Source organism: Trichechus manatus, unplaced genomic scaffold (genome assembly GCF_000243295.1).
Source record: "Trichechus manatus latirostris isolate Lorelei unplaced genomic scaffold, TriManLat1.0 scaffold00013, whole genome shotgun sequence".
NCBI classification, from domain to species: domain Eukaryota; kingdom Metazoa; phylum Chordata; class Mammalia; order Sirenia; family Trichechidae; genus Trichechus; species Trichechus manatus.
In genome coordinates this window covers 17,887,950-17,911,745 of record NW_004443949.1, presented here as the reverse complement: position 1 = coordinate 17,911,745, position 23,796 = coordinate 17,887,950, and positions in this window count along the sequence as shown.

The window sequence follows — 23,796 nt, the reverse complement described above, 5'->3', positions numbered from 1 at the left end:
TCACTGAACTGTGTATGTAGAAAGTTTTGAAACGGTGTATCTTTGGCTATGTGTATTTTCACCAAAAAAAAAAGGTTGAGAATTTAGAGGGTTAATATGTTGTTGGGTTGTTAACCAATGTCATAAAACAACATGTGTACTACTGTTGCATGAGAAACTATTTGTTCTGTAAGCCTTCACCAGAAGTATGATAAAATATAAATATAAAAAAAAAATGTAAGAGTTTAGGGGATGAATGGATGGAGCACAGGGCACTGTTGCTGTTGTTGTAGTTAGGTGCCCTCAAGTCAGTTCCGACTCATAGTGACCCTATGTACAACAGAATGAAACACTATCCTGTCCTTCATCATCCTCACAATTGTTGCTGTGCTCGAGCCCATTGTTGCAGCCACCGTGTCATTACATCCCGTTGAGGGTCTTCCTCTTTTTTCTGTCCCTGAACTTTACCAATCATGATGTCCTTCTTCAGGGACTGGTCCTTCCTGATAACATGTCCAAAGTACGTAAGAAGAAGTCTCGCTATCCTCGATTCCAATGAGCATTCTGGTTCTACTTCTTCCAAGACAGGTTTGTTCGTTCTTCTGGCAGTCCATGGTATATTCAATATTCTTTGCCAACACCATAATTCAAAGACATCAGTTCTTCTTTGGTCTTCCTTGTTCATTGTCCAGCTTTTGCATGCGTATGAGGTGACTGAAAATACCATGGCTTGGATGAGGCGCATCTTTGTCCTGAAGGTGACATCTTTGCTTTTTAACACTTGAAAGAGGTCTTTTGCAGCAGATTTGCCCAATGCAGTACATGTTTGATCCCTTGACTACTGCTTCCATGGGCAGCAAATGAAATCCTTGACAACTTGAATATTTTCTCTGTTTATCATGATGTTGCTTATTGGTCCAGCAACATCATGATAAATGGAGAAAAAGGGCATTGTTAGGGCAGTGAAACTATTCTGGTGGACACATAACATTATGCATTTGTCAAAACCCAAAGGACAGTACAACACAAAAAGTGAACCTTATGTAAACTGTGGACCCTAGTTAGGAATTATATATCAATATTGGTTCTTTGATTGTAACTAATGAACCACACTAATGCAAGATGTTAACAAAAGGAGAAAATGTGTACAGTGGGGAGAGAGCATACGGCAACTCTGTATTTTCTGCACAATTTTTCTCTAAACCTGAAACTACTCTAAAAAATAAAGTCTGTTAAAACTAGAAGGCATTATTTATTCAAATATCCTTCTCAGCAAGAATCCCTAAGCTCATTTCTCTCTTTTTTAAACAAAAGCTACCCTGGAGATATCATCTAATCCAGTGTCAAAATTTGACATGAAAAGTTGAGCAAAATGCAATCACTGCCCCCCACAATATGAAAGGAGCCCAACAGACACACCACAACTGCTCCTTGCATGTGCTACTTTTGCAGGGGAGTGAGAGCAAGGTATTTTGTGGTTATACACATTGGTGAACACAAACAAACTGGCCCACAAGAAGGCCATGGTGCTGGATCGGAAGACTCCAATCCTCAAAGAACTGAAATGACACACGACAGGCCACACTAATCCATTATGGTTTTAGGGCCTTTATACATTGTGGACATGAAGTGAAGTATCATGAACCCCGAGGGTTTGTGGTATTCAGTCTTAAATTGGTGCTATATCTCGTCTCCTATGACATGCGTGTGCATTGTTCCTGCCTGAGGCATTAGGTGTCTAATTCAATCAAATTCAGATCCTATCATTGGAATTCAAGCCAAACCACAATCAAATCATAAAAATTTCCAAAGCTGCCACCATCTTGGAAATGTCAAATGTCAGAGTGGGGAAAGGGGAGACAGAAAACAACTACACAGGGAATAAACAGAGCCCATTTTAATGAATTTTGCATCTGGTCCTTAGGTGAGGCTATCAATCCATTAGTGTGATTTAAACATCCTGATTAACATTTCATTACCTTATGTCATTGTTGGGGGGAAAAAATGAGTTTCCATGCACCAAGCCTACCAAAATATCTAAACTCCTTTAACTTTTAAGGTGCTAAATATATAGCTCTCCAGCCACTTAGAAGGTCTCTGAAGTCTGCTTGATATGAGGCATAAAAAATAAAACTGAGAAAAGGGATGTTTTTATATGCTCAGATATTAGGACCTGCTAGAAGCCTTGGCAGTCACTGGCGGACCTCCTCGGTGTCTAAGGAATTGCATGCTCTTTCCAAAACCCTTCGTAAATTGCCAGTTTGATAGAATAACATTGCAGGAAACCACTCAAACTGAACATATTTGTTGTTTTATGTTCTGCCAGGCGAATGTCAGAACAATGCCAGGAGACCAGACTGGATCAGAATTAGAGGCGGGAGGAGGGCATGTGAAGGTAAAGGCAAAGGGAGCAAAGAAGACAATGCGAATAGAATAAAAAGTTATTTTAATGGGGAATTTAAAAAGCATAAAACAAACTCTTGCTTTTTTACAATTAAAAGCAAAATAGACTATGTCTCTTCAATTGTCTTGTGGTCCACACATGACGTCCAACTTGACAATTTTTGTTGTGGAATTTAATTATTGCGGTTAACAATTTTCTGGTAAATCTCTAGCCACTGGTCAATGATGCTGCCAGCAATGAAGGCTAAATAGATAGCTCATTTAAAGTGCTCACTGATGGAGCCTTATTCTTACACGTTCATTCCATTTATCTTAAATATGAATCTAGTTTACTACCAGGACTTTTTTTTCCACTTTGCTGTTTCTCAGTAACACAGCATGCCATATAAATCATTTAAATTAATTAGGAACGAGAATTTACCATAACCATTTCTCTACTCTCATGTCTGAAGTCGTGGTGAAACTTCTTTTTTTTTCCCTTCCTAGGTCTGACAGTAAAATAAAACTTACTGGTAGTGATTCCAAATAGTCTTAGAGGAATTTATCTTTCCATAAAGATCAGCATGGGGAAATGCTGCATGAACAACTATGCTAGCTTTGCCTTTTTTTTTAGAAGTGGCCGACTCATAAACTAGGAACATGATTCTTTTTCTCTGGCTTTGGATGGCAGAAGGGTAGCTTTATTTATTTATTTACTAACCTTGTGGATTCAAACCCTTGATAGCACTTAACACCTTAGTGACTGTGGTTATATTAGTTTTACAATCATACCGTGTGGGTTTGGTACTAGGAAAACTTTTTGCCTCATCTCCACTCAAATATTGAACCCAGGACCAAACACATGCTCTTCGTTTTTGCCAGATTATCATTGCATTTTAGCACATTGAACAAATTTGATACTGATTAAAATGGAATGTTGTTGAGCTACTTTATTTTCCATGTCCATTACAAAAAAACTCTTGCTTCCTTTCTAAAATATCCAAATTAACATGTGTTTCAGTGACAGCCTAATAGTGAAAACTGTATCTTATTTTCAAATGTGCAACATACACAGTAAATTGTTTAAAACATCAGTATTTGGACTAACCAGTTATTCTTTGGACAATATTAATGTTTGTTCAGGGATACATTTTCATCTTCTAATTGCTCTAACATTGAGGATTTTCATTTGATGTGAATGCCAAACTATTTTGTGTGCCGTTAGGATAACTATGGTATATTTGATGATGGATGTTATTTTCACTTAGCAGGTACAGATGGAGATGTAAAGGAAGCGAAGTGACTTTTCCAATGTCACAAATAATTATATCAATGCTGTTAAAGAACCGCTACAACATACAGCCAAAGCTTTGCTAAATAAACACATACTTGTGATTTTCTTTTTCCTGCCCTGGTATGGACTGCTTTGCCAAAGTAGCAAGAGAATGAGGAAATCATTTGCTGCTTTTACAGTTCTTCAGGCTAATGGAGTAAGTGATAATTACACACTGCGGTCCAGTCCTCCTGGTAAGCAGAATAGGTGGTCACATATGTTGTGTGATTTGAGAGATACAGAAAGCTCTCCCTGCTATGTACCCCCTGAGCTGCTTTTATTAATGTTCGATAGCTTCAAATACAGTGGGAACTATCTTGATGATAATGTTTCTCTTACTTCTCAGTCAACATCATCTGGGAGAGTGCTCCCATGCCTAGCCACGTGTCTGGCAAATAACAGATACTCAATAAATAATCTTTAAATGCATACATGGACTAAGTGGTTGATCAGATTACTCAGCAGACAGCAAATCCTTGGGAGGATGAGAAGGGGAGAGAATAATTTTGGCTGGGAGGGACAGAACAAAGCATGCTTAGATGGCTCATAAATGACAAAGGCCCTGAAAGATCACAAGAGAACCATGGGCAACAGCCAGTGCCTAAAGACTAGAAGAAGAAAAGCAAAGCAAAGAAGAGTTGAGGAGGAAATAGAAAACAGAATTCCCCATTTCACAATTCTGGCCAAGGTTCCTTAAGAGTGACTCCCATATTCCTTCAGGTCTCTCTTTTCACTGTCCCATTCCACTGCTACCAGATTATGGCAGCCACTGTGAGTCTGACTGACTTTTGGATGACAATCCAAAGCATTTGTGTTGAAGGACCTTTGGATGTACTGTTCCTATGATCTTGAGTCCTCTTTACCTTCCTTACCCATGTGGAAACAATTTCAAGATTCTGTTCAGTGTCCTTCTTGTGTGAAACCTTGTCAGAATCCCTCAAAAAGATCAATTCCGCTATCCCCTACTTACTGTGCCGTGCTATAATTATTTGTTTGTTTCATTTTTTAACTGTCCTATTGCTACCTATATTGGGAGATACCACATAAAATCAAGCTACTCTGGTGAAAAGCTAACAGGGGATCTCAGACCAGATGGACTGGTAGCAGATGCTGAGCAAAAGATGGTGTCATGGGTCTCCTGGTCAGGGATGGAATGAATCATTTGCCCTTCTGTAATGATTGAATGCGCTGAAGAGATAGCCACTGAGGGACTTGGTCATCATGAGCATATGGCCAATATTTAAAATTTGGCAAAGGTTTAATGCATAAACTCCCAGTTAGTTCTCTACATCTAATTTGATTTAATCGATTAGGTTAAAACGGAATGTCATGGTAATTGAGAGCACAGGTTTGGGAGTCGGAGACATTGTTCTGAGACCCAGATGCTTCTTACAAGTGGCATACTAATACTTTCCTAGAGGGTTTTTGTGAGTGCACAAGATCATCTTAAGCAGTAAAAAACATGTCCATCCTTTCACCAATCCCTGTGCATTATGCGTGTGTGTATGTGTGTGTGTACACACATGTATGTGTCCATGTGCATACACATAAGCAAAAACGTCCATCCACACAAACAGATACGCCTTGAGGCTGTTTGGCTTAGAAAGAAGAATGTGAAGACAATAGACCAGGGTGATCTCTGCCAAAGAATACACACAAAACATGGCTTCGTTGCTATAAAAACAGACATATGTATTGGTCCCGTTAGCCTCCACTTTGGAGTATACACACAATGTTGACTCTACATTTCATATCCCATGTGTAAGCTAAGAAAATCCAACCCTTACAGAAAATTAAATTAACCATACCTTGAACAAAACCTTCCCTCCCCACCCCACCCCCGCTTTCCATTCTCATATAGTAAACTAATTTGAAAGACAACATTAAATTTAATGAGATAATTAACATTCAGTTGAACATGTGTAATGTGTCAGATGCGTTGCTAGCTTCTAGGGTCACAGAGATGAATCAGACATATTCCTTGTCTTTAAAACCTTATAGTCTGTTAGCAAGACAGGAACCAAGAAGGGCCTATACTGTTCTAAAACTGGTAAGTAGAAAGTGTGTGGAAACATGGATGACAGAGTAATTGAAACTGAGCCCTAGAATTTCCAGTCATTTCCAGAATATTCCAGAAACTGGTGATTGTCTCCTCTTCAAATATTGCCAGCTGCCATTTACGCTGAATATAGGAAAAGGGCTGCCGACTCAGATGCTTTGCGTTATTTAGTCAGACAGATGTATACCATCATGACCACTGATTTTTTAAGTTATGCTCATATGGCAAATTTATATGTGATTTTATTGAGATTTCTTTTTAAAATGCTATCAGCATGAGTCAATTCAGTGGCAACTAACAACATCAATGATGGCTCCTTTAAGTTTATATACGTATATGATATCGAGAATATTTGGTTACATGGGAGTGGTTTATATTTGAACTGAAATTACAGGCAGTCCCCAGATTATGACAAGTTCCATTCCTAAATCTGTCTTTAAGTCAAATTTGTACGTAAGTTGAAACAGGTACTGTTTATATCTAGTATCAGTTAGTCCAAAGTGTGCGGTGCAGGGGTCAAGAGCTTGACTGCTACCCAATAGGTCCATAGTGTAAATCCACCAGCAGCTTTTTAGAAACCCTATGAGGCAGTTCTACTCTGTTCTATAGGTTCACTATGAGTTGGAATTTACTCAACAACAATGGTTGTTTTTTCTAATCATAAAAAACATTAAAGAAACTCTTCCAGATACGCTAAAACATCTTTAACATAATAATATAGTAATAATAATAATATTTTGATACGTGTTGTAAAGTAGTGCTCATTTGTTATTACAAACCACTGTATGTACCTCGAATTTTTAATATAAAATGCTTTACAGGGTTGTTTCATAACTGTAGGTTGTACATAAGTTGAACGTTCGTGACCTGGGGACTACCTGTAAAGTCCCACTGTTCTCTAACCCATGCCTACCTCTCCAACTTTGTCACTGTTATCTCTTGAATCTAGCAACAATGGTCTGTGTGCCACATTGTTTTTCTCACATCTGGGACTTCACAAAAGAAGTCTCTACCGAGAATACTCTTTACAAAATGTCCCCACCACAACCGAGTTTGCCTTTGTCTGGTTAATTTTATCTGTCCCCAGCCCTCTCTTCAGATGCTCCTTCCTTACAAGATCTTCTCTAGTGCCCCCAGGAGTCTAGGGCATGGGCTGGCAAACCATGACCCACGGGCCAAATACAATTCACACCCAGTTTTTGTATAGTTTGTGAGTGATGCATGCCTGTTACATTTTAAATAGTTGAAAAAAAAAATCAATAGATGATTTTGTGACATATGAAAATTATATGAAATTCAAATTTCACTGTCTGTTAATAAAGTTTTATTGGAATACACCATTTGTTTATATATTGTCTATGACTGCTTTCATCATATAACAGTAGATTAGAGTAGTTGCAATAATCTACGTGGCACATAAAGCCTAAAACAATTACTATATGGCCCTTCACAGAAAAAGTTTGCTGACCACAGGCCTACATGTCTTAATCAAATAAACTCACGCCCACTAAGTGATTCCATAGCCCACTATGATGACTAAATGTGTATCTTCTCTACTAGTGTTTAAGCTTCTGGGGCACGCCTGCCTTTCTCAGTGTGGTATTTCTAGCATCTACAAGAGAACGTAAGGACAAGCAAGAAGTCTTCAATAATCAGATAACAAATGTATTAACCTTTCCTAAGAGTGTCTTTTTTTACAAATGATTTTTTAAATAATAAGATTTATGCTGAGTTATTACTTTATCAACCTGTGAAAATTATTTTTCAACTAACTCTGTTCCTGGTTTTGAAAAATAATAAAAATCTAATAAGAAGGCAGGCAGTGATTAAGAAAGAGCTCTCACCAAATAGTTGGTCTATTTCCTATCAATGATGAAGTAAAACAGAGTTAATATTAGCTCTAGGATATTTTTTTCCAATTTATTCCATTAACTCATATTTGAGAATTTAAGGAAGAACTAGAATTTAGTGTTAAAATTTATTTCTGGTTATCTGGGAAAGGCTTTTAATAAATCCATTTTTTTAGTCCTTAGAAGTTAATGGAGATTGCAGCTTTTCTAGCTTCATGACACTATTATTAAAACATACCTGGAAGAAGATATATGTGACCTGCAACTAATTTGTAGAGATAATTAAGTGGCCACAGATTGAGAAACCTAAAGGTGATAGATACCAAACAAATTGTTCAAGAAAATCTCCATACACAGATTTTCATGGCCCAAAAAGAACACAAAATAAGCCATCACAAATTCTACCACTTGGAATAGCAACCTCTCCAGTGATGAGGAAATATATCTTCAGGCTTGATGTAAAATGCCAGTCTCTGTTCACTAATCCAAGTTTTTAGATTTTGCTCTTATTTATCCTCCTTACTCTAGTTGATTTTCTGGTAAGTGGCATCCTAAACTGAAAAAATCCATTGCCATCGAGTCGATTCCAGCTCATAACAACCCTATGGGACACAGTAGAACTGCCCCATAGGATTTCCATGGAGTGGCTGGCCTTTTGGTTAGCAGTCGAAAGCTTAACCACTGCGTTACCAGAGCTCCTGGTAGTGGCCTCCTAGTAAACGTTAATTGTATCTTAACAGTATGAACACTTTAATTTCACTTCCAAATATCTAAGCAACTTTAGTCTCACTATGAGATATTTTGGTTGAGTTTATACAGTCATCTATTCATCACGATATATTTAGATGAGACGGTCACATAAGCTCTCTCTAAGGTAGTAATAGAGAGAGATTTACTAAATAGCTATCTACACTGGGTAGGACCTTATTCCTATTAGCATTGGCCCTTTGCAGTGTAGATATTGTTCCTAGAGGGTGACTTCTGTACTATTCTATCTGTTCTTCAGGCTCCTGAGGTTCAGGCTGGGCTCAGCTGACTCTGGGGCATGGGCCTAAATTGGACTGAATAGTGATAAACATTCTGAACAATCTTTGACTTACTAAAATTGCCTCTTGTGTTGCCACAAGGTTTACAATGACACATAGAAGTTAACCTTCCAGTTTCCCATAATTTGCAGCTATTTTTAAATAATAGCTGAGTTAAGCTTCAAATCTGTATCTAAAATATTTTAGCCTTTGAAATCGTAGAAATTTTAAAGGTTTCTTCTCCCTACCTGCTTCCTCCAAAAAAAAAAACCTCCCTTTCTTCTCCTCCCCTGTATCCTCTCCCTTCTTTTGACCCCTCTCCCCTACTCCTCCTCCTCCTCCTTTTCTCTTTCTCCTTCTCCACCTGCTTCTCCTCTTTCTTTCTCTCTTAATTTGGAGACCCCAAAAGAATTTGTAGAGAGATAAATTCTAAAGTATAGATGTTTTACAGGCCTTTAAGGTGGACACATTTTTAACTACATGTAGAAACTACCCACCATTGTATCAGTGGTTCAACTTTTTGTCATTGTCCCTCATTCCTGTCCTATTGCTTCTTATTCTCCTTTTAGACAATTTTTTTAAGAGCCATGTTCCTTGTTTCAGACAACTGTTATTTCATTTACTTATCCTAATATGTAATTAAAATGTATAAAGAGAAAACTAATCCTTACATGCATGCATAGGATAGAGATCAACATTAACTAAAGCCCATAGCCATCAAGTCGATCCTGATTCCTACCGACCCTATAGGACAGGATAGAATTGCCCCATAGGGCTTCCAAGGCTGTAATCTTTACAGAAGCAGGTTGCCACTTCTTTTTCCTGAGGAGTGGTTGATGGTTTCAAACTGCCTACCTCTCAGTTAGCAGCTGAACACTAACCACTGCGCAAGCAGGGCTCCTCTACCAACATTAAAATACTGGAAATTAATGGGAGTGAAGGTTAAGGGTGGAGCTTGAGCTCTGTAATATTTTATTTTATTAAAATAATAGAGGTCTCACTCAAATATGACATAACTATAATACCTATTAAATCTATGTGCTTGTCATATTGTTCACTTCTCTATTTTCAAAGTTGAGTTGTCTTCTCCATTCTTTCTCCTTGAATTTGGACAGTCTTCAAAATCTCTCCATCTGTATTCGTGACTGAAGCACCTTTCAGTGTTGCTGCTAGACTGAAAGAGGGGTCAGTCTATGTAGGCTTTCCTGTGAGTTGTACTTTGGTTTCTTTTGGTCATCAACACTTGTGCCAATGACATCATTTTGTGTTTAAATAGACAGTGAAGAGTTTACCGAGAGGGACCAAGTGGTGTTGATGAAGCTGGATAAGGTGATTATGTCTCCTAGAGGCAGTGCTGGCCACCAATCTCCAGCTCTTATGGTGAATCATGAAGGTTTTCTAATATTGACTCAAGAATAGTCCCGCTTTTGAAGCCAGCGCAACTTGTTCAGGGTAAGGTCATGGAAGCTCCATGGACAAATCCAAACTTCCTGTGGGACCAAATTACTGGGCTGAGGGCTATGGGGACCATGGTCTCAGGGAAGATCTAGCTCAATTTGCATAACATAGTATATAAAGAAAATGTTCTACATTCTCCTTTGGTGAGTAGTGTCTGGGGTCTTAAAAGCCTGTGAGCGGCCATCTAGGATACTTCACTGGTCTCATCGCTTCAAGAGCAAGGGAAAATGAAGAAAATTAAAGACACAAGGGAAAGATTAGACCGAAGGACTAATAGACCACAACTACCACGGCCTCCACCAGACTGAGTCCAGTACAACTAGATGGTGCCCAGCTACCACCACTGACTGCTTTGACAGGGATCATAACAGAGGGTCCCAGCGAGAGCTGGAGAGAAATGTAGAACAAAATTCTAACTCAAAAAAAGACCAGACTTACTGGTCTGATAGAGACTGGAGAAACCCTGAGAATATGGTCCCTGGACACCCTTTTAGCTCAGTAATGAAGTCACTCCAGAGGTTTACTTTTTAGCCAAAGATTAGACAGGCCCATAATACAAAACAAGACTAAAGGGGCACAGCAGCCCAGGTGCAAGGACTAAAAGGCAAGAGAGGACAGGAAAGCTGGTAATAGGGAACCTAAGATTGAGAAGGGAGGGTATTGACATATCATGGGATTGTCAACCAAAGTCATAAAACAATGTGTACTGTTTAATGAGAAGCTAGTTTGTTCTGTAAACCTTCATCGAAAGTACAATAAAGAAATTAAAAAAAGAGTAATTCCCCACTTTGTTACACAATATTTGATGTGGAAACTGCTAGCATAAAATTTGTTCCACAGCAAACATTTCTCTCTCCAGTACTTACAGAAACCCTTCGTTCGCGGCCTTAAATGGAAGCTTCCTTGCAGTCTTTGGTTTGTCCATGTGCTATTCTCAACAGCTCTCCACGCCCTTTTTTCTCCCTAACTTCTATAAAGTTCTCACCTTAACATATGCCTGCAATTTGCTGTTAATTTACGCCCAACAGAAGGAAAGTTCTGTGAGTGTGATGTTAACGATTAAACAAGGAGAAAGTGTGGAAGCTTTTTCTTTTAACAAATCAGGCATCAATTGATGAGCAGATGACTTCTCGAAATATCTCTAGGCTTTATGAATTGGCTTAGAAGACTGAATTCTAACTGGCTGATATTCTTAAAGTTATATTATAAGTCTTTCGTTATTTTTAAAATTCTGGGTAGAGAGCAGAAACACATTAAGTATTTGTCACTTGATGGATTCAGCTTCATAAATGTATGTGTTCCTTCTTAAACCATCATCAGTAGTTCTTCACTTTGTTGATGAAGAGGTGTTAAATATTAATGTTATCTTAGTATATGTATGTGTTTTACATACAAAATTTAAATTAAAATGTCTCTTATACCCGAAATGTCAAATCGGATGAGGACGGAAGTACTATTAGAAAACAAACAAGAAATCTAAACGTAGAACTTTATTTTTTTGTATGAATACTTTTAAATTGTATAAATTCTATGTTAAATGTTAAAAATCAATAGGCAACAGATAAGTGGTATCTTGGGTGAAGGGTGAGACAGTACACAATACAGGGGAAACCAGCACAACTTGTACAAGGAAAGGTCATGGAAGCTCCATAGACACATCCAGACTCCCTGAGGGACTGAATTGCTGGGGGGAGGGCTGTGGGGACCATGGTCTCGGGGAACATCTAGTTCAATTGGCATAACACAGTTTATAAAGACAATGTTCTACATTCTACCTTGGTGAGTAGCGTCTGGTGTCTTAAAAGCCTGTGAGCAGCCATCTAAGATACTCCACTGGTATCACCCCTTTGGGAGCAAGGGAGAATGAAGAGAACAGGATACAAGGAAAAGATTAGTCAGAAGGACTAATGGACCACAGCTACCAAGGCCTCCACCAGACTGAGTCCAGTACAGCTACATGGTGTCTGGCTACCACCACTGACTGCTCTGACCAGGATCACAACAGAGGGTTCTGGACAGAGCTGGAGAAGGATGTAGAACAAAATTCTAACTCACAAAAAAAAAAGACCAGATTTACCGGCCTAAAGGAGACTGGAGAAACCCCGAGAGTATGGCCCCCAGACACCCTTTTAGCTCAGTGGTGAAGTCATCTCCGAGGTTCACCGTTCAGCCTGGGAGTGGACAGCCCTATAAAACCAAATGGGACTAATGAGGTACAGCAGTCCAGGGACAAGGGCCAGAAGGCAGAAGGGGACAAGGAAGCTGGTGATAGGGAACCCAAGGTTGAGTAAGGATAGTGTTGATGTGTTGTGAGGTTGTTAACCATTGTCATAGGGCAACATGTGTAGTAACTGTTAAATGAGAAACTATTTTGTTCTGTAAGCCTTCATCTAAAGTAAGAATAGCAGCACAATTAGAAGAGCGTAGTCGATGTCACTGAACTGTGTATGCAGAAATTTTTGAAATGGTTTATCTTTGGTTATGTATATTTTCACCAAAAAAAAAAAGGTCGAGAAGGGATAGGGTTGACATGTAGCGGGGTTGTTAACCAATGTCATAAAACAATATGTGTACTACTGTTTCATGAGAAACTATTTGTTCTGTAAGCCTTCACCTGAAGTACAATAAAAAAAAAAAAAAAGTTAAAAATCAGGTAGTACAATTTATTTACCTGGAAGATTTCAAGAATCTTTCATATGATCATTCTAGAAGAAATTTTCTTTTTATTGGGAAATCAAGAGTTAAGAATATGAAGAAAATGTACACTTTTAAACAGTCTTTTTCAAGGAATCATAAAATAAAAAAAATACTAACTCATGGATCTTTCATGATTTCATTTTAATATATTATTATTTTTGAATCATTCCGCTTGATATTCTGACATTAGAAATTGTAGCAAAGACTTTAACTTTTTTTGCTTTGTAATGAGGCCCTGAGCATGAAGCTACAGGAGAATTTTCACCTTACTTACTGAACACTCCCTCAGTGCTAATTTACAGGGGAGAGCCTTGGTGTAGTGGTTAAGCATTTGGCTGCTAACCAGAAGGTCAGCAGTTCAAATCCACCACCTGCTCCTGGGAAACCTTATGAGGCAGTTCTACTCTGTCCTACAGGGTCGCTATAGTCAGAACCGAATCTATAGTCAGAACCGAATCGACAACAACGGATCTGTTTGTTTGTTTTTTTGTACATCCATTCAGTTTGTAAGATAAAAATATGATTTTAGTGAGCTTGAGTTTGCTCAAGAACTTTTCAAAATCCATATTCATTTGAATAGAAAACTTGTCACATCATTGATATTTGACTTAGGAGGCTTTATAGTATTCTTAAACCCGTGGCTGTCGAGTCAATTCTGACTCACAGTGACAATGCAGAATAGACTAGGACGGCCCCATAGGGTTTCCAAGGAGTGGCTGGTGGATTCGAGCTGCTGACCTTATGGTTAACAGCCGAGCTCTTAACCACTGTGCCACCAGGGCTCTGGTGTTCTTGATAGTATGAGTAATTAACACTATGCTGTCCTGTTTAGGAGGTATTAACCTCTCCAAGAGCTCTTCCTATCACACGTGTATGAGGGAGCTCTTATCTTTATATCTCATATGCTTAAAATATTATACTCAGAACTAAAGTAAGGGGTTACCTTTATTTTTCTTTTTCAAATGCATTTTCCAATAATGAAATAACAGGAAAAATTAATTATAGAAATATATATATAAATACTTGTAAATCCACTACCTGGTTTTAACAAATCTTCACATTTTAAAATATTGCTTCAGATCATATTTGGAATTCTCATGTCTGTTTTTGTATTTTACTATATAAACACATAACTTAAAATAACATGTACTAATCTTTTGCAAGTTTTAAAACTTTATATAATGTTTTAAGACTCTAAATATAATGTTTAAGACTCCGTGATATGATTTTTTCAAAATATGTTTTTGATAAATACAACTCTAGTTCATTCATTCCCACTATTATAATATTGCATTACCTAAAGCACAGAGTATTTGTGATTAAAGCAATACCGTTAGAAAATTAATTTGTATGCGTCTGCACGTCGGAGAGTTTTTTGTTGTTGTTGTTTTTCTAGAAGCGGTTATATTCCTAGAAGTAAAATGTGGGACACAGTATATATATATTTGGCAATGTTTAATAAAGGTGAATATATATACAATTTATTAAATGTTGCCAAATTATTTTCAAAGTAATTGTAACAATTTCCACTCCAAGTAGCAACTTTCGAAAATTACCATTTCCAAATATTCCTACCAACATTTGATACTGGCAGATTTTAAATTTTTCCAGTTTGAAGATGAGTATCTTTATATATCATTGCTATTGTCAGATGAATCTTGGCTGAAAGTAGAGAATACTAGTATGATGTTTACCTGTGTTTTATAGACTATGCAAAGGCATTCAGCTGTGTGGATCATAACTAATTATGGGTAACGTTGCAAAGAATGGGAATTCCAGAACACTTAATTATACTCATGAGGAACCTGTACATAGATCAAGAGGCAAACGTTCCACCAGAATAAGGGGATACTGTGTGGTTTAAAATCAGGAAACTCGTGCGTCAGGGTTGTATCCTTTCACCATAATTATTCAGTCTGTAGGTTGAGCAAATAATCCATAAAGCTGGACTATATGAAGAAGAACATGGCATCAGGATTGGAGGAAGACTAATTAACAACCTGTGATATGCAGATAACACAACCTTGCTTGCTGAAGGTGAAGAGGACTTGAAGCATTTACTGATGAGGATCAAAGACCACAGCCTTTAGTATGGATTATACATCAATATAAAGAAAACAAAAATCCTCACAACTGGACCAAAAAGCAATGGAGAAGTGTGTGCCTGACACAAGCCATAGTACTTTCAGTCGCCTCAAATGCATGTGGAAGCTGGACAGTGAATACAGACTGAAGAAGAATCGATGCCTTTGAATTATGGTGTTGGTGAAGAATAGACCATGGACTGCCAGAAGAATGAACAAATCTGTCTTGGAAGAAGTACAGCAGAATGCTCCTTAGAAGTGAGAATGGCAAGACTTATTCTCATGTACTTTGGACATGTAATCAGGAGGGACCAGTCCCTGGAGAACGACGTCATGCTTCATAAAGTAGAGGCTCAGCAAAGAAGAAGAAGAACCTCAGCAAGATGGATTGAAACACTGGCTGCAACAATGGGCTCAAACATAGCGAAGATTGTGAAAATGGCACAGGACTGGGCAGTGTTTCGTTCTGTTGTACGTAGGGTCACTATGAATCAGAACTGACTCAACAGCACCTAACAACAACAACATCTTTATATTATTTTCGTTTGCATTGGCCAAGTTAATTATGACTTTGAGAATCATTTGGTATATACTGTAGACATCCAAGTTTTTATTTATGTGAATTATTCTTAAAACTTTGCCCATTCATGGGTTTTTTTTTTTATTTTTTAAGTATTCCTTATATATTTGATATATGAATTCTTTGTCATTATTTTGCATTTTTTTTGCAATTGTTTTTTTTTTTCATCTTCATTGGTAGTTTCTTTGGATGTTAAAAATATTTTCTGAATTATTATGTTTCTCGAATTAAATTGCTGTGGGATTTTTTGGTACATCCAACTCCAGTTATTGTCGATTCCAACTCATGGCATCCCCTTGTGTATCAGAGTAAACTGTGCTCCTTAGGGTTCCCAATGGCTGATTTTTCAGAAGTAGATTGCTAGGCCTTTCTTTTGAGGCACCTCTGGGTGGACTTCAATCACCAACGTTTCAGTAAATAGCTGAGTGCTTAACCATTTGTGCCACTCAGGGACTCCTATATTTTCTTATTTAAACGGTATCAAAGCCATCTGTCATGGACTGAATTGTGTCCCCCAAAAATATGCATCAACTTGGTTAGGCCATGATTCCCAGTATTGTGTGGTTGTCCTCCATTTTGTGATCTTCCTATGTGTTATAAATCATAATCTCTGCCTGTGGTTAAAGAGGATTAGGGTGGGATGTAACATTCTTGCTCAGGTCACATCCTTGTTCCAATGTAAAGGGAGTTTCCTTGGGGTGTGTCTTGTACCACCTTTTATCATACAAGAGATAAAAGGAAAGGGAAGCAAGCAGAGAGTTGGGGCCCTTATACCACCAAGAAAGCAGTGCTGGGAGCAGAGCACATCCTTTGGACCTGAGATTCCTGCACTGAGTTGCTCCCAAACCAAGGAAAGACCGATGACAAGGACCTTCCTCCAGAGCTGACAGAGAGAGAGAAAGCCTTCTCCTGGAGCTGGCGCCCTGAATTCAGACTTCTAGCCTACTAGACTGTGAGAGAATAAACTTCTCTTTGTTAAAGCCATCCACTTGTGGTATTTCTGTTATAGCAGCGCTAGATGACCAAGACACCGTTAATATTTTTCTTTAGTCTTTGTGTTCTTGTGAATTGTCTAAGAATTCTTTCTGTAACCCAATATCATATTGATACTATATATTTTCTTCTAATTTAGCTTTTAGCATCCATATGTTACATTCACATGGAACTGATTTTTTAAAATGTATTGCGTGAAGTAGTATTTTAATTTATATTTTCCACATAGGAAATTACCCTAGTCCCAGCACCATTTGCTTAAAAGTCCCCATGACTATCAATGCCATGTTTGCCATATATCATTAAATATATATACATATATGTATGGATATATTTCTGAGTGTTCAGAGGGTAGCTATCATATTGTCAGCTAACCTCCTTGATATGACTGCAGATTGATAATCCATTAATTTTCAGATTGTTGATTTTCTGGCTGTATTGCTTAAATAATTTCTTCATGTTTCAGAATACCAGCTTGCTCTGTTTCTGGTCCATTTTATTTTTGAGCTTATCTGAGTCTACTTAAATTTTCCTTTAATATTTTTATTCGTTACTGTAAGTCATAAATCTAGCATTTATTGCTAGAACCCAAATTATGATAACTTGAGGCTGGCCCCCAGATGACTATGGCCACATATTAAGCCCAGGTTTTTCCGCAAGAACTTCTCAGAAATGTTTAGGAATGCCCGTATGTCCTCCCACCTTGCTTCCCTATAGTTCATTTACATGCTGCCTGTGCTATGCTTTCCTCCTATGACACCAGTGCTTTGCTAGACAAGTTCTGTGCTGATGACTGCTACAGCCATCACTACTCTCTTCCTGGGAGAAGGGACAAAAAACACCACTTTTTCTTCCCTGAGCATGCTTAATTTCTCACAGCACAGCAAGGGCTAATCGGTCATTATAGATAATACTCTACTAAAGGTGCCACAATATGGAAAGGGACCTTCACATGCCTGTGACTGGGTCTTAAGGTCTCTTGTCAGGCCACTTCACTGCCTCACTCTGGGCCTGATGCTCTGAGGCAAGGGCTGGCTTATTCTACACCACAGAGAGTGCTTTGCCTTCTGCATGCCATGGGATCCAGAACGAGAGCTCTGACCTCCAGCAAGAGCAGAAATTTGCAATCCCAGGCTCATACCCTGTTGTGAATTGAATTGTATTCCCAAAAACTATGTGTTGTAAATCCTAACCTCTATGCCCTGGTGGCATAGTGGTTAAGAGCTACGACTGCTAACCAAAAGGTTGGAAGTTCGAATCCACCAGGTGCTCTTTGGAAACCCTATGGGGCAGCTCTACTCTGTCCTATACGGTCACTATGAGTTGGAATGGACTCGATGGCAACAGGTTTGGTTTGGTTTTTTTGGCTGGTATTTGAAATACTGATGGCAAAGCTTCCAGTATCACAGCAACATGAAAGCCACCACAGTGAGACAAACTGACAGACACGTGGTGGATGTATATATATACATATGTACGTATAAACCAAACACGTTGCCACTGAATGGATTCCAACTCATAACGACTCTATAGGACAGAGCAGAACTGCCTCATAGACTTTCCAATGAGTGGCTGGTGGATTCAAACTGCCAAACTTTGGTTAGCAGCTGAGCTCTTAACCAGTGTGCCACCAGGGCTCCATATACACCATATTTTTATGCAAATAACATGCGTGTTATACATTTTTTGCCAGCCACACAACCCCCTCTTGCATTCTTTTCCTAGGCACGCTGTGCACGTTATATGTGTATGGGCACATTATTTACATGGGCACACTATTTGTGAAAAATATTGTCTATATCCCACATATAAATATAATCTGTTGCCATCAAGAAGATTGTGACTCATGGTAACCCCATGTGTTACAGAGTAGAACTGCTCCATACTTAGCTGTGGTTTTTAAGGAAGCAGATCGCTAAGTCTTTCTTCTGCGGTACCACCGGGTTGGTTCAAGCCTCTCACCTTTAAGTTAGTAGTCAAGCGCAAACTGTTTATGCCACCCAGGGATATATATATATATAAACAGTAGAGGGTTTGAGAAAAAGAGGAAAACCCCCAACGAAATAAACTGACACGGTGGCTGCAACACTGAGCTGAAGCATAACAATGACGTGAGGATGACACGGGACAGGGCGGTGTTTCGTTGTGTTGTACGTAGGGTTGCTATGAGTCAGAACCAACTCGACGGCACCCGACAACAGCAACAACATAAACAATATATATTTGTTTTGGCATTTTCTTCTTTCTAAAATATATTTATTGTTGTTGTTGGGTGCCGTTGAGTCAATTACAGCTCATAGCAACCCTATAGGACAGAGTAGAGCTACCCCTAGGCTTTCTTAGGCTGTAATCTTTATGGGAGCAGATCATCAGATCTTTTCACTCACTGATGGGCTGGTGGGTTGGAACTGCCCACCTTTCGGTTAGCAGTCTAGCACTTAACCACTGCACCACCAGGGCTCGTTTGCTCTCTCTCTCTCTCTCTATATATATATATACATACACACATATCCATACATATAGCTATATATATATTCCAAAGTTAAATTTTATTTTCCATTTTAGGAGACAGAAAACAACTTGTAAAATTTAAATGAGTGTTCTTATGTTTATAGTCTAAAAATTATTGCATCCTATCTGACAGAGTTCCCAATACATATAATAACCCTAATCTACAGATTTGATATCCATATGTGACAGATTTTCTAAGAGTCTTTAAATTATAAGATAATTACTTTTATTGTCTATGTCCAGAAATTACACTCTGAAAATGTCACCTCTCTACTTCTACTCTACCTTCTATTTCATCTTAAATAATGATAAAAGAACTTGCCAATTAGTTAACACAATTTCTGTCCCTCATCACCTCTGAAGCCCTGTCTAACCTCTTCTGAGGTTTATGTAAGTTTCTCCCATACCCTACAATGTTTCTCTCTTATTTCCAGCCTCTCCGCATGCAAATCCATTCTGTTAAGGCCCATACTATCATCTTACATCATATTAAAACCATGCTATTATCTTTCATCATTTTAAAACCAATATTGGAGCCTCTCCCTGAGGAGACCAAGAATATATTTGATCTATCTGACTTTTCCTTTTATCTTCCTACATATTATAAATCATGAAGAACAGTTTATCTGAATTGTCTTAAAATATAACTCCTGTAGAGAAAGGATTGCATCTTTTTTATATTCTATAACCTTCAACCAATTGTACACAGAAAATGTTGAAATGCTCAATTAACAAATGAATCAAGGCACTACCATTTCTTTCTTAAATGTCATATATTTTTATCCCGCTAAAAATATTGTTCTGTGGTCTTGGCATTCTGCATGTGATATGGCAGCTCTTCTGAAAAACAGACCTCTCAATCGCTATTTTCAGTAAACTATTTTGTCATTGTAAAATCTTTTGTTAAAATGTGAGAGAAGATAATTATTCTTTTTTTCAACACCATTGTGAATAAAAATGCAATGCACTTACGATAGAAAAATTATCGTTCAACTGTCTAATGAGGTTGATGTGAAGTCGTTTCAGTAATACATTAATCCTCTTGGGACCCCATTTTATTTCTTCACCAAAGTTATTTCTGCTTCAATAACTTAAACATTACTACTCCGACCATAGTCTGTCCCTTACGCTTTTCTTTCTAGGGGGACAAATACGGAATCACTTCCTTTCCTATTTAAGTAGAGACTTGGCAGTGCAGATATATCTGAATTACAGATTTCCTCAGCTGACACTGGGAAGCCTGGCACAATGGAATCAAAGCTAGGAACAGGCAGTGACATTGGCCTGCGAATTTATTTGATTATAACCCAGGCCCTCTGAGTATTTTAGTTTCTCGGTTGCAGATAATCAAATTAAATAAAAATCAAGCAATTAAACTTGATCAACTTCATTTGTCTGGTGCCAAATAAATGCTTAGATCACTTTTCCTCCCCTAAAATTAACTGCTTGGTTCATTAATTAGTACATTATTTGCCAAACCGTAGAAACGGAATGTAAATGATCTCTGAATTTTGATCATAGAGCTCAGAAAAGTAAAGAGAAAACAAAGCAATTAACCCGGTAATTATGCATGTTAACAAGTAAGAATGGAAAGAAATCAGTTTTATACCTGAATCCTGACAATGCATCAATATCAATTTAATTTGCAATATGAGTTCTCAGAGTCTAGTTTACAAAGTTTCTCATACTTCATCTAGGAAGAAAGATGTGGCGAGCTACTTCTGAAAATCAGCCAAGGAAAACCCTGTGGATCACAACAGTGTTATCTGTGGCTGATCAGGGAGATGGCCCAGGACTGGGCAGCGTTTTATTTTGTCGTGTCTGGGGTCCCCAAAACCTGCGTGCTGACTTGATGCCAGCTAACAACAGAAGTAGCATAATTAAAAGTGAGGATCAACAATTCTCGTTTTCTACATTTCGAAATTACAGAATCTTACCTTTGAGTTAAGTAAAAGTTGTCTTCCTAAAGTATTACAAAAACAAGCATGTTTATTTGTATTGTAACCTGGTCTAGGTGTATTTCATCTTTAAAATCCAGGCAAACATTTCACTCTAGTCCATAACACATCAGCATCTGAATTTCTATGAAGTATTGTTTTTCTGGAAAATTTTGAGTAAAATTGTTTCTCAAGAAGGATGCCCCAGCTTTATGCTGTAGCTTTGCCCTCGGCCTCCACGAGAGCCTGGGCCAGGGCATTTCCTGGCTGGGCTCTTTCTCAGTAGAGCTCTCAATAAAGATCCCTGGTTTCTCACCCTCTAGGGCAGAGAACCAGGAGGGTCAACCCAAGCTTGACTTCCTTTGGGAAATGAAGCCATCACAGGTAAGGAAACTGAAGTTAGTTTTCTGTTTAAAAGTTTACTGCTTTCTTTACAAATATCTAACAGATATTTAGAATTATCATTTATAAAACAATTTGTTGATTTACCCATTTTTTCAAAAATCTCCTCCTCTCCTCGATTCCTGTATCTGAGTCAATGAAACTCCTATGTACTCATTTACTTAAGCCTTAAAGTTTCTTTCCATGACCTCCCCCCACGTCCAACCCTTAAGCAGATACTGTCATCTGTATCCTACATCCATTGCTTCTCTGCATCTCAACTGATATTAAGGTAACAACCTCCCAATCTCAGCACACATAAATACTTTTCCTCCTTAACTTCACTCAGATCCCTTCTCCAATGTCAAATCTTCTGCGGGGGTGCCTTCTCGACCACCCTTTCTGGAGTAGCACCCATCTTTCATCTTTTTCAATCTCCTGACTTTTACTGCTTTTTCTTAATGACAAACTATTTCCTAATTCATCTCATGGGTTCCAGTGGTTTGCCTCCTTACAAACCACTATCTTCTTAGCTTCCACAATGACCTTCCACTAAATAAGGAATAAAATCCAAAACTCTTAACCCTGGTCTAAAAAGCCCTATTTGGTTTGGCTCTGCCATGATTTCCCACTACTCCTTGCGCCTGTCACTATGCTTCAGGCAGACTTGTTCCTCCTAGATGTCTTTTGTTTCTGCACCTCAAGCTCATAAACCAACAAACAAAACAAACAAACAAAAAAACCCAAAATAAACCCAGATACCATAAGCCGATTCTGACTCATGATAACCCTGTGTGTTGCAGAGTATAATTGCTCTCCATAGGGTTTTCATGGCTGTGACCTTTCAGAAGCAGATCACCAGGCCTGTCTTCTGAGATGCCTCTGGATGGGTTCAAACCACCAACCTTTCAGTCAGTAGTCGAATACTTAACTAGTTGAGCCACCCGGGGACTTTTTCCTTCTGCCTTGGTTTTTGTTCCCCTCCCTGCAAAGCTTTACTGAGTTGGCTTCTTATCCTGGTTTCAGTTTGTCAGTTTTTCAGAGATGTCTGTCCTGACTACTAGTCTAGGTATACCTCAAGTTATTCTGTAAAGTATCACTCTGTCTTATATTTATTTTAGCCCAAATCTTAATCCAAATACTTAATATTTTGTTTTGTTTTGTTATTTAATTTTTAGAGCTTTTGGCTCCCCCACCAAAAATATAAGCCTTGCCTGTCTTATCCAACAGCTGTAACCCCATGTAACCCCAATTCCTGGAACAGTGCCTAGCCTATAATAGGTATTCAACAAATGTCTGCTAAACAAATGAATAAATAAATTATTTGACCCTGATTAAGTAACATAGGTGGAGCATGTGCTTTAAAAGTAGTTCAGGAGGCACTGCAAGATTCAGTGGCCCTAATGGAAAACAAAACAGAGAAATGGCATATTATATGGCTGGTTTTTTGTTTTATTTGTTTGTTTTTTCACATATATATATATAGCTATATATATATTCCAAAGTTAAATTTTATTTTCCATTTTAGGAGAAGAAAACAACTTTTCACATGAAAAGTATGGGAATGTGTTAAACGAACTCGGTCAGAGACCTATGCCCTGGTCCCATGGTATGGAAATATATGAAGTACCTATATGCTAAGACTACCACATATATTCGTTTCCTAGGGCTGCTGTAAAAAATCACCACAAAATGGATGGCTTAAAAAAACAGGAATTTATTCTTTCTCAGTCCTGGAGCTAGAAGTCCAAATTCAGGATGTTAACAGGGCCATGCTCTTTGCCAAGGCTCTAGGGGAAGATTCTTCCTTGTTTCTTCCACATGCTCCTTGGCTTGTGCCAGTATAACTCCAATCTCTGCCTCCATCTTTACATGGCATTTGTTCCTGTGTGTCTCTCTGTGTGTGTTTTCTATGCTTCTGTTCTATAGGAACAGTCATCTTTGAGATATCAGGGCCCACTCTTTACTGGCTTCATCTTAACTACTTCTGGAATAACCCTATTTCCAAATAAAATCACATTAAAAAAAATGAAACATATTTTTTGAGGACACAATTCAACTCATAAAATTAAACCCCCAAAGTAATGTCCTTCCCACATGCAAAATACATTCATCTTATCCCAGCATCGCCAAAAATCTTAACCCACTCTAATATCAACTCTAATTCCAAAATCTCATCTTCTGCAGCATTATATCATGTGTGGATGAGACTATGAGCATGATCCATTCTGGGGCAAAATTCCTCTCCATCTGGGAACCTGTGAAACCTAGAAAACAAGTTATCTGCTTCCAAAATACAATGGTGAGACAAGCACAGGAGAGGCATTCCCATTCAAAAAAGGACAAAATTGGAAGGAAAAAGGGAGTCAAGGGTCTTAGGTTTGCAACCAAACAGGGCAAATTCCATTAGTTTTCAAGGCCTGAGAATAATTTTCTGCGGCCCAGTCCAGCTTCTGGGTCTGCAGAGGCTCCATTGGCCTCTGAACCATCCTGGGCTGAGGCAATCCTGAACTTTCAGCTAGCAGTT